General features: G+C 39.1%; 1 protein-coding gene and 1 pseudogene across 2 annotated transcripts in view; both read left to right on the top strand.

Moving 5' to 3' along the window:
- LOC132770042 (beta-1,4 N-acetylgalactosaminyltransferase 2 pseudogene) overlaps positions 1-11,316 on the top strand; it is a 40,857-nt pseudogene extending 29,541 nt beyond the window's left edge.
- CMSS1 (cms1 ribosomal small subunit homolog) overlaps positions 1-13,089 on the top strand; it is a 236,391-nt gene that overhangs the window by 143,799 nt on the left and 79,503 nt on the right. The window lies entirely within an intron of this gene.

Genomic DNA, 13,089 nt, shown 5'->3' with positions numbered 1-13,089 from the left:
ATAAAAGTTGCTTTTTGTTTGGACTACAGCTCTCATCCTAGCCAGGAGGTTGGGAGTTACCATTCAAAAAAGTAATGTTGCCAATGTCAGTCATTTACAATGTTTGTTCTCAATAAGAAGTAGCTTTGTCTTAGGAATTATAATACCTAAGGTTGATACTTTTTAAACATTAACTTCTTAATTTTCCTTTTTCCTTTTATGAAAAAGAACAAACCAATATTGTGTATCATCAGTACTGTTCCTGATATCATCTGAAAACAGTATTTCTGGCTGTGTGGCGTAGGACGTCATTATGGCCAAACTGAGGCAGCTTTTAGGGTTAGCATAGAGAAGGTGATGAACACTTGAAGTGTGACAGGGGCCAATTGTTGCTTTCTGACCCATTTTTCAGTTCAAAACTAACTGAAAATGAACATTGGAAGCAATTATATTTCTGCCTTATACTTTTTTAAAGCTGATTTTTAGCTGATTTCTGGTAAATTTTGTAAGTTGAGGAGTTCAGGGAGAATTATGAGTCTAATGTTACTCCAAGTAGTGTTGGCAGTGTTTCACCGGTTTGAGTCCCATTTGGGGAGATAACACGGGATAATAATAATAATAATAATAATAATAATAGGCGGATTTGGGGTCATTTTTTTATAAAGGAGGATAATTTGGAGATTTGTGGGACTAAGGCAGAGATTTGGGGGTTGTGTATAACTCATGGACTTGAGTAACACACCTACTTATTTCTGCAATGACAGTATCACCTGAGTATCTTTGCTTCCAGCTGGAATGTGTAGGACTTCTGTATGTGTGTATGAAGCTCCTTTGCATGGTGCAGGGGAGAAGCATAATTCCAATCAGTATAAAGCTGAGGTTACTCCCCTTCCCTACCCCATACTATCTTGTGGTGTGTAAAGGTTTTGTGTGAACCCATAATATGGAGCACTGCAGGCAAAATCCTAAAATGAGAAGAAGAGTATTCACTCTCTGAACTGTATAGAGATGGACAATCTGGATCTTTGACATTTGGACATAAGGAATGTCAACAGGCTCCTTCTTTGGAAGCTTTTAAACAGAGGCTGGATGGCCATCTGTCAGGGGTGATTTGAATGCAATATTCCTGCTTCTTGGCAGGAGGTTGGATGGCCCATGAGGTCTCTTCCAACTCTTTGATTCTATGATTCTATGATTCTAGGACAGAAGCAAGGCATGGAACATTAGTACCAAAAGGGTTACGAATCGGTTTTTGGTTAACTTTAGATTCACAACCACTGAGGATGGCTGCCATAGATGCAGGTGAAAGTTCAGGAGAGAATGCTTATGGAACATGGCTATACAGCCTGAAAAACTTACAACAGCCTGAAAAACTTACAACAATGTCTGTAGGAACGCCCTTCCTACGGACATTAGACTAGCACCATCTCTAATGGTATTCTGCAAAAAAGTGAAGACCTGGCTGTCTGAGCAGGCGTTTAAATAATTAGTGCAATGATTGGTTAATGAACACTGGAATGGAACAATGGATGACGAATCTGGATCATGTTTTTGATGAGAGACGATAATGAATGGTTATTGTAGTAATTGTTATTAATTATGTAATGTGTTAGGTTATTAACTGTTTTTTATACTGTAGCATTGAATTTTTGCTGTTCTTATTTGTTGTGAACCGCTGTGAGTCGCCTTCGGGCTGAGAACAGCGGTATATAAGTAAGGTAAATAAATAAATAAACAACCCAACTTTAGATTCGGTTTGGGTGCTGCTTCAGGAAATTGTATTGGATAGACCACATCAGCTCTAGTTTCTGATACAGAACATATGCCATGATCAGCTACATGAAAGGAGTAGCATTCAGCACGAAAGGAGTGGAAATAAAATAAAATAAATAAATAAAGAGGAAGGAGGCTCACGGAACAGAAATTAGTCCTCGCGGCCCCTGGAGGTCCGCGGCCCACAGGTTAAGAACCACTGACTTAGAAGGACAAGACTTCACCCCATTCTTTCCTCTCCTGCATACTGAGTTGAGTGCAAATCAACTTTGAACTTCATTTGCAACAATGAAATTAAGCTGAGGACAAAGGGGCAAAGTGGAAGGAGGAGACGGAAACTAGAGACATTTAAAAAGCAACTGAAAAGGAGTTACACCTTTATAATTAATTGGTACTGTGTCTACCAAATTGGGGTAGTTGAAGGGTTTGAAAGTAACATCAGACATGATGCAAAGTGGCTCTAGATAGGTGCACAAGTAAATTCACAGAGATGAAATATTTTAACTAAAAGTATTCAAGTTTTAGGACAAAAGGCACTGACTGAAATCTTGAATTTAAGCTGTATGATAATATAGAGATGATATAGTTTCATATTATTTGAGTGCCTTCTCAGCTAGAGTGTCAAACCTGAGGACTAGAGAGTGAACTACATGACATTTGTTGGTACCCTTCATATCTGTGGTTGGCTGCTTATTTATCCAGGTTGCAGTGTTCTCAGTAGAAATCATGTCCAGTGTCCCTAGATACTTAGGAACATGCCATAGCTATAATTATTACAGAAATGACTTTATTGCTGGTTTTGTTTTTCTTGGTGATGATCCATTTCCTTTTGAGCTGAAGTCTTATCCACTTGTGGATGAAATCATTGCCTTGTAAAAACAATACACAATTCAGGATGCAGACAGAGAGTATTCATGTTTTTTAATGACCATCTACTTTTATAACGTCCAAAATGTGATCTGTAGCCATTTATTTTAATTAAGGGATAGTTTGAAGGGTTAAGTGTTAAATATTGACATTGTTTCCCATGTGGAAGACACAGCAGTTTTTCACAAATCTTTCCAAGGAAGTAGTACAATAAATGATGTTCCTGTTAGCAATCTTATTTTGTGAGGCTCTTTCCCCCCATTTACGATTCCTACCATGTGGAACTTTTCCTTTTGAATTTCTTTTTATATGTTTCATTTTTTTAAAAAAAAACAAAACAGCAAAATGTTAAGTTTGATGTGGAAAATGTACATTTTTTTTAAAAAAAGGGAAATACATTCTTGATTAGTCATTAAGGCAAGCATGGGGTCCTGTGGTTTAAAATAGATTATTTCTGGAAAGAAACATTTTTGTCCTTGGCCTTTAGATGTGTTTACAAGCATTGTACAGTCATTTTTCATTCATATTGATTTTCCACAACTTCTTTTATTGTCAAGAAAGAACTATGGTTTTTGTAAATTCCTGACCTAGCTTCTTATCTTCCTGTCATATCAAGACGTTTTATTACTTAAGGGCATGGTGTTAATCTGATATGAAGTAAATTGGCTTCTCTTTTTTTACTATATTTAAAAAAATTGGTGGGCTTGCAGGAGATGCTTCGTATTTACCTCATCGTGCTGTTTTAGTTTTATTGCTGAACTTCAGCAGCATTTTTCTTCCTATATGTGAGTTAGGTCATACACAACTCCAGACTGTGATTTTTGATTATATGTGTTGCAGTGCAAATGAGCTCAAACTGAGCTGTAGGATTGCCTTCTTCCACACTATCCATTGTCCATCACCCTACATGGCAAGGAGAAGGGCTCTGACTGAGTTTAGTTCCAGTTTCCACAAAAACTGGTTTATTATAAGCTACAGACTAGAGAACCAGCATGATGTAATGGTTGGACAGATGAACTAGACTTCGGAGAGACCAGGATTCGAATCCCCACTCAGCCATGGAAACCAACTGTGTGACTCATTGCTGCTCATGGATGGAGAACTGTAATCTAAAAGGAAACTTTTGGGGGCTTCCATGACCTAAACTCTTTTGAGGGCTTCCATGCCAAAAAACGATTTGACAAAATTTAAGTCTTCGACAACACATCAAAATTTAATCTGTCTTACTCTTTGGTAATTTATTTGAAGTCAGCATAGTGCCATGATTCAACTGTTGGACTAGAACTCCATTAGACTGCAGTTTGAGATTCTGCTCAGCCATAAAAGTCCACTGGGTGACTTTGAGCAAGTCAATTCTTCCAGTCCAAGAGGAAGAAATAACTAACTCAAAATAAATCTTGCCCAGAAAAATCCTATTATGGGGTGCCAGAAGGTGAAATCTACTTTCAGGTATACAACAACAATAAGACAGACCAGAGACAGCAGGTTTGAAACATGGGGGACTAAGCCCACAAGCGCACCAACACTGCTGGAGTATTTCTGAGACTCTTCTCATTTTCTGCCTCCACCAGTAGAAATAATTTGGTGCTGGTAGGAAGTAAACTTCGTCCTTTTCTAAGGGACACGCCGTTAATCTCTGGAGCTCTATATGAAAGAGGCTTTCTGCCACAGGAAGTCCGCCATAGTGACATTCCCATTGCATTGAGAGGATCAAGGACACTCTCTTAATGCCAGGAAAATGCGCACATTAGTTTTAAAACAAAGTGTACTCAGTTTCTAAACAAGCCAACTTGAAACCATAGGCAGCTTGAGTTAATTTTTAATCATGCTCTCTGATAAAGTTGGAATGAAGAGATAGTTTTCACAGAATATTAAATACGATGGAGTGTCAAAGGCAATATATTGTTGAAGGCTTTCATAGCCGGAATCACTGGGTTGTTGTAGGATTTTTCAGTGTATATGTATATATATAACAGACCTCACTACCTCTGAGGATGCTTGCCATAGATGCAGGCGAAACATCAGGAGAGAATGCCTCTAGAACAGCAGTTCTCAACCTGGGGGTCGCGACCCCCAGGGGAGTCATTAGGCCATTTTCAGGGGTTGCGAAGCTGCCTTGGTTGGCATGGGCCAAGCGGAGGGCTGCCCGCACAGCCTTGCCGTAGAGGATCCTTTTCTGCTGGACTCTCATCCCCTGGGCGGAGGGCTGCCCACATGGCCTAGCCATCAATGGAGTGCCATGGCTGACTGGCACTCACCTCCTTCTGAGTTTAAGTGGGGGAAAACCGGGAGGAGGGCTCGACATGGTTTGGCAGTCTGGGAACCTTTGCCACCAAGCCCTCACCCCCTGCCAAGCTCGGTCCAGATCCATTGGTGTTTTGGTTCACAGTGCTGTCTGGATGGAGGCCAACTACAACTTCAAATCAAGGGGACTAAAGACCTTCAGTATTTATTTATTTTTTTTGCTGGCCATGGGGTTCTGTGTGCCAAGTTAAGTCCAATACCATGTTTGGTGGAGCTTTACTAATTGCAGGAGGAACTGTAACTCCTACATGTCTGAACATATTTTCCCCAAACTTCTCCAGTATTTTCTATTGATAATGGGAGTTCTGTATGCCAAGTTTGGTTCTATTCCATTGTTGTTAGAGTTGAGAATGCTCTTTGATAGCAGGAGAACTATACATCCTAGTAACTGCAACTCCTAAAATGTCAAGATCTGTTTCTCTCAAATTCCATCAGTGTTCAAATTTGGGCATATTGAGTATTTGTGCCAAGTTGGGTCCAAATGCACAGTCGTTCACAGTGCTCTCCATTTGTAGGTGAACTACATCTCCTGTAAATCATTGTCAATTCCTCCCAGCCCCATCCAGTATTTTCTGTTGATCATTGGGGTTCTGTGTGCCAAGTTTGTTCCAGGTCTATAATTTGTGGGGGTCCCAGTGGTCTGTGGAAGTCAGAGCTGAATCGGTTGAATGTACTGCAAATCTCATCATCCATCGTTCATCCTCCCCGAGTATATTGTTTTTGTAATCAATCACTATGCTTTAATTGTGTTCAATTTCTAACAATGAAAATACATCCTGCATATCACATGTTTCCATTATGATTCATAAGAGTAGCAAAATTACCATTATGAAATATCAAAGAAAATATGGCTGGGGGTCACCACAACATGAGGAACTTCATTTATGGGTCATGGCATTAGAAAGGTTGAGAACCACTGCTCTAGAACATGGCCATATAGCCCGAAAAATCCTACAACAACCCTGTCAAAGGCAAGTTTGTTATTTTGTTCAGGCTTGCTCATGTTGCAACCATGATTTAGCATTTTGTGCATACGGTCCCTAAGAGTTGTTTCAGTCTCTTCTTCATATCTTAATATCTTTTCCTTTGATGTGCTTGCCCTCCAGCACGAAACCAGGAGAAAGTAACCGTTTGTTGTATATTTGTGCTGTCTGTATGGTTGTTAACTTGATTTATGAATAGTTACTGTAACCCAGTTTGCAAAACATACTCTTAGGGGAAGAATTCTCTAACCCAGGCATGGATAAACTGCAGCCCTCCAGATGTTTTGAATTTCAAATCCCAGAAATCCCAACCAGTTTACCTGCTGTTAGGAATTGCCGGAGTTGAAGTCCAAGACAACTGGAAGGCACAAGTTTGCCCATGCCTGCTCTAGCCTAAATCTAATTGCTAATTCCTACTAGAATTAAAAAAGTAGTTTCTGAATGCTAATCAACTTTATGTAAATCACACTGATTTGGCCAGGCCTACAGTAATTGGGGTTTGTAATTGATCATAGACTATTGACGCTACTTAAGAAGGTTGACTGTAGTATCTGCCTGTATATGGTTGCATGTAGATGCACAAAGGTTTCTGACCAATTTAACAAGCCAAAGTGTCTGCACAGAGGAAGAGAAGAAGCTGTTAGAAAGTGTATAGAGCAGGCCTGCACAACCAGGTGTTTTGAATTCCAACTCCCAGAAGCCCTAGCCAGTTTGTCCAATGGTCAGGAATCCTGAGAGATAAAGTCCAAAATTCCCGGAGGACCATAGGTCGTGCAGGCCTAGTGTAGAGGATTAAGGGGAAGTCAAAAAAGCATGACGGGTTCCAAAGATATTACAAAGTTGGCATTTTGCATACTGCTTTCCAGCAAACTTGGCATGCATATGGATATACCCAAATTTGAATACTGGTGGGGTTGAGGGTGTTGGTTTTGTCATTAGGGAGTTATGGTTGCTGGGATTTGTGGTTAACCTGCAATCAGGGACCATTCTGAGCTCCACCAGAGTTGGAGTTGGACCAAGCTTGGCAAACAGAGATCCCATGACCAGCAAAAAATACTGGAGGTCTTTGGGGGAAAATTCACCTTGATTTGGGGAAATTGTAGTTCACCTACCTCCAGAGAGCACTGTAAACCCAAACAATGATGGACCTGGGCCAAACTAGGCACACATACCTGATATCTGGACCAATCTTTCAGGGGTGCTTTGAATGTGATTTTCCCGCTTCTTGGCAGGGGGTTGGACTGGATGGCCCATGAGGTCTCTTCCAAGTCTATGACTCTATGTCAAAATAGTAGGAATATGAGACTCTCAATTCACTCCTTCCTAGGATAAAGAACCCTATTTTCCAAATGTATGTAAAATAAGTGAACCTAGAAATTCCATTGTTTTGCCCTACAAGATGCTTCAAGATCCTTGAGTTGGTTTTGCAATTAGGATGACATCAGTAATAAAATAGTGCCAACTTTTTGTTTGTTTTGTTTGGAATAACACTGTGTGACTAGCCCAGGTATGAAGCTCAGTCTAATGGAATACCTTAAAAGTGAGTTTGGAGGCTATAATGAAAATGTTATCCGATCATAAAACTCTCTTCATCCTCCCTGTTTTAAAAAAGAAAGCCAGAAAATTAAAAATATTGAGCTGCAATCACACACTTTGCATTAAACCTGTCAACATATTCTGGGCAGATTTTGTGGTTAAGTGTAAGCCTGTGATACTATAATTAAGTCTGGTATTTTTTAACAATTATGACTCATTAAACTGTATAAGATTTGACATGATATACTAAGTTAATAATATATAAACATGCATTCAGACAATAGTTTAAATGTGTCTGATTTGAGCTATCAAGTAAAAATAACAGAAAACATTATTTGAATTGAAACTTAATGTTATGATGTTGCCTAGAAATCTGCTAATTAATATGTAATAGCAATAGTTTTGCCTAAATTACTTTTTAAAAATCCACATTGATCTTCCTGTGTCTGCATCTTGTTTACTTGAAACATTTCAGTTGTAAATTAGGAAATAAGTTGTGCCATCTCTTTTTTCCTCTATGGAAATGCATCTTCAAAACCTACCTTTGAAGAAAATACTTTTAGTCTTCCTTGCAACTGAAGGGTAGCGTGGGTCGAGTGTGACCTTTCAAAGTTTGTCAGACTGTAACCCTAGCAAATATAGCCAAAATTGAGTTATACTGGAGTTGCAAACAACTGGAGAGCTCCCATTTCCAACCATATTTGAGTCCTTATCCTCAAATAAAATTAAGTATATGTAGCTTCACTTGTACAGGCAGTCCCCAAGTTACGAACAAGATAGGTTCTGTAGGTTTGCTCTTAAGTTGAATTTGTTTGTAAGTCAGAACAGGTACATTTTAAGTGTAAATACTTATCTATCTATCTTTGGATAGTATAGGGAAAGATTAACATCCCTATGGTGTTTTGCTGTCTGTGTCCCTGTTCAGGAGATTTCTCCTCACTTTCTGTCCCTGTGAGATTTGGATTTTGAAAAATTTGGCTTGTTGTGGGAACAAGGATTGGTGATAAAGCTTCAATTGAGACACTTTTCCCCTATGAGAACTGTTTCAGGAGTGAATTTCCCTTTCAAGGGGTGGATTTCTTTCATTTCCTGTTGTCTTACCCTTGTTCTTAACTATGAGATGTTTGCAAGTTGGATGTTTGTAACTCGGGGACTAGCTATATATATTCACCCCATTTTCTTGCTTTCTCTCTGTACTTCCTCCTTGTACTATTACTTAAATTATAAATTCTTGGGTATCTGACTGTGAATTTTGTTTTTTCGCCAAACTGCCATGAACATTATTGGTTCCATATTTAAAACAAACAAATGAGTAACTCAATTGTCATAGGCTATTACATCCAAAATAAGGTAATCTCTCGTGACACCTCCTGGAGATTATCATTTTGCCATTTGAAGCTGGTCTTATTAATTTTATATTGACAATAGGTTGCAAAGGCACTTGGCTCAGCATTGCCAACTCCAAACCTTTCAGAATCTTAAGTCTTGGCAAGCTATTTGGAGGCATCTTTTTAAAACCAATTTGATGGGTTTTATTAAGGTTCCTACTGCGTCACTTTAGATGTTGCAAAACTCCACCATATTTGGCTATGAGCTGAATGAGAAAGCAGAATAAACTTCTCCCCCCCCCCCCCAAGAATTTCAGCATTTAGAGTGAAACATGGAGATCTGGTAAGAAAAGTACAACAGCAGCCTGATTCTAAACTTAAATATTTATATTAGGGTTTATTTATGTGGTAAAACTTTGTTACACATTACATGGGGATCTATCAATATAAATGTGCAAGTTGACAATAGTTAAAGGTCTTTTGACAGATAGAGGCCAGTTCTGCTGTAATACAAAAGGATTGGAACTCGCAATTATGGCCATAGTGCCTTTCCGCCCCTAATGTGAGAATGTGGTCCAGAGCCTAAATACACCTGTGTGGTTGGACTGAATTGGTATTTGCTCTACCCAAAGGGAAGCTTCTCAAAGATGGAGAATGGGCATACTAGGATCCTTCAAATATTCTGGAAATACAAGTATTTTTATGGACTGCCTGTCTATTCTGACTTACCTTTTCGTCTACAAGGAGGGATCCAGGCAAACCAAGACAGGGTGGGAATTTTTAGAAGCCTCACCTCCCATTAAGCTTTTTCCATAAGAGAAAAAACAAATCCATGTTCCTGTATAATGGCATTTGGCTAGGTCCAAAGAATTACTGTGAATGTGTCACGAAGAACAAACTGCAGGTCTATCAATTGGATAATTATATTGACAAGGACAAACTTGCTTCACTCACAAAAAAAACATGAGAAAGAATTTAAGATTTCCTTGTTGCTCAGCCAAACGTCCCTTTAAGCTGCCCCATTCAAAGAACTGAAGTGATGCCTTTGCACACCATCATAATCCCAGGGTTTAGTTTCCATGGAGAAAAGACTGAGAAACAGAAGGTGACCCTAGAGCAGGGGTCCTCAAACTAAGGCCCGGGGGCCGAATGCGGCCCTCCAAGGTCATTTACCCGGCCCTCGCTCAGGGTCAACCTAAGTCTGAAATAACTTGAAAGAACACAACAACAACAATTCTATCTCATCAGCCAAAAGTAGGCCCACACTTCCCATTGAAATACTAATAAGTTTATATTTGTTAAAATTGTTCTTCATTTTAATTATTGTATTGTTTTTAAGTGTCTTTTGCACTACAAATAAGATATGTGTTGTGTGCATAGGAATTCGTTCATTTTTTTTCAAATTATAATCCGGCCCCCCAATAGTTTGGGGGACCGTGACCTGGCCCTCTGTTTAAAAGGTTTGAGGACCCCTGCCCTAGAGGCATCCTTTGGTACTTTAGACACACTTGCCGATGTTCCCCAATACATGAATGGGCAAGGGAAGAAAAAACTTGTAGTCTCTACTACTTATGTGAACCTGCTAAAGCACATCTTGAAGCACATTGCATACACTAATACAGAGTACTTACTAGATGCAGTGGATTTTGTGAACTTTACAATGGGGGAATCACCATGTGAGGTTTCCTGTGACTATCCGGCAGTCATACATGCCGAAGCTGTTTAACAATATCCGTAATTTAGTGACCATCACAACTAAGACTGTTTTTCTGTTATCACAAGATGCGGATCCTGATCAATAGCATCAGGAAATTTTATCCAGGTAGAACGATCATTGTGGCAGATGACAGTGAACATCCTGAGAAGATTGAAGAACCTTAATGTCGAATATTTCATCATGCCATTTGCAAAGGGTTGGTTTGCAGGAAGAAATCTTACCATCTCTCAGGTCACAACAAAATACTACCTTTGGGTAGATGATGACTTCTTGTTCATTGAAAAAACCAAGATTGAGGAATTTGTGGCTGTGTTGGAGAACTTGAATGTGGTTGGGGGTTCTATTCAAGGAAATGATTACAAGTTCTGGGTTATTTATGAGGAAGGAGAAGGCTGCAGCTGTATTCACCTCAGATTTGGCTCTTATCACAGCTTAGAAGGCTTTCCTCATTGCGTGGTCACCAGTGGCGTGGTCACTTTCTTCCTTGCTTGTACAGAGAAGAGCAGATGCGTTGGGTTTGATCCAAAGCTGCTGAAGGTGGCTCACTTAGAATATTATGCAATCATGTGAGTGTGGGTCACCAGCCTCATGATACTGCAAAGGATTTAAAGGAGTGTAATGCTGAACACACATATAGTAAATTCTGGGCCAACACACAGACACAGGCCCAGTTTAAACTGGCTTTACAGTTCTTTAAGAACAGGATGGAATGCTTCTTACAGGGATGACCACTCTTTTTCAAGGTCACTCTCTGGTATCCTGTCACCCCAGGTGAAAAGTTTCTTTATGGCCTTGGACTACACTCAAGAGGCTATGTTTTGGTTTTACAGCCACAGGTTGGTCATAGAATTATAAAATCACTGAATTAAAAAGGAAGGATTTCCACTTGGGTCTTTCTCCAAAATAATAGGCTTTAGAAATCTTGGTATGTCGTAAACTATCTTATGCTTTTAATGCATTTAGCTTAATTTGTATGAATCTATGTGTTATATTATGTTTATTTATGTTCAATCTTTGGTTATTTTTCAGTTAGTTTTCCAAGTTGTATTGAGATTGTTTTACCTGCCCTAGCAGCCTTTAAGAAAGATCTAAAAATTTGGCTTTTTCCGATGTGCTTTTGGAGAGTGGCCATCTATCCCATTTCTGTTTGTCCCATCTACAGCGTTGCCCCTATGATGCACTTTCCCACATCCTAAACTGAAAGCCTAACCCCACTGTTCATCCTTTTGGGCTACTCCCAAATACACTTCTTCTATTTCTACTTCATCTAGGGTTTTATCATTTTACCTTGTCCATTTGGCCCGCCCATTGTGTTTGATTTTATATTATGTTACAATGCTTTGTTTACTCTGTTTTGCTCCTGTATGCATTTTATTGTGATGTGTTTTTTGTTGTTTGCATGTTGTATTTTATTTTGCTATGTTGTATCTTTGGGCTTGGCCTCATGTTAGCCGCTCCGATTCTCCTTTGGGGAGATGGTGGTGGGGTATAAATAAAGATTGTTGTTGTTGTTTTCATTTGACTTGTTGTTTGTCTGTTTCTTGCATTGAATGTTTGCCACTTTTGTTACCCATTGGAGATAGAGCGGGTTATAAATAAAGCGTTATAAAGCATTATTATAATCAAATCCAGAATCTACCAGCTTTTATGTTACTAGGGCTTTCTCGGTTTGGTCAGGAATTACTACAGCTTCTAAGAGTTGGTAAATCTCTTGAAATTTCAGTTTAACATACACTTGGTTGATGATCCAACCTTTTGAAAAACATCCTCACTCTCTCATTTGTGGTTTTAAAGATGAAATAGGTTCTATTGCATTTTATCACACTCTTGCCTTCTCTGTCTACAACCTCTGCCTTCTCCTTTGTTTGGATCATGTATCTGTTTCCAAGTTGGATGTGAAACTAGCCCTTTCAAATTCCAGACCTATTGAGTTCCTTGGGTTTGATTCCTGGCTCTCCCTAGCTCTGATTTTTAACATTTATTTCTAGAACCATTCAGGGATTGGGAAGCTTTGATACTCAAGCTCTTTAGGACTACAATTCCTATAATACCTTACAATTAGCTATGTAATGGCTGGGGCTTCCACTTGTTGATGTTCCCAGATATCAAGAAGGTCAAAGCTTGCCCACTTTTGATTTAGATCTTAATTCTCTCTAGATCTTGGATGCAATAAATTTAGAGGTGAGTCTGGACTTTGTCATACTAGAGTAGACTGATTGAAAACAATGAATTAAATCTAAATGCCAGGCACAACTAGAGGACACTGGCTGAAAACATTCTTGAATGGCTTGTCAACACTTATGAAAACTGCATTATATTAGTAGATCTCCTCTAGTTTGAGCTAATAATCTGCTTTAAATGAATGAGTCTTAATTCAGTCAATGTCTAACTTAGGTCCCACTAATTTAAGTGTATTTCCCTTGAGTATGACTAATTTAGGTCTAACATTCTGTCATTCTCATGATGGTTCTTCTATGTTTTACACTACTATGGTACAGTGGTCAGTGAAGGAGTATTCCTAATAGCATGATTTTAAATGTTAGCCTCATACAACCTTTTATTTAGCAAAACAATCTGAATTGCCCAACTGGCCACATTACTG

Source organism: Anolis sagrei, chromosome 3, assembly GCF_037176765.1.
Source record: "Anolis sagrei isolate rAnoSag1 chromosome 3, rAnoSag1.mat, whole genome shotgun sequence".
NCBI classification, from domain to species: Eukaryota; Metazoa; Chordata; class Lepidosauria; order Squamata; family Dactyloidae; genus Anolis; species Anolis sagrei.
This window is presented reverse-complemented; position numbering and strand designations above follow the sequence as displayed.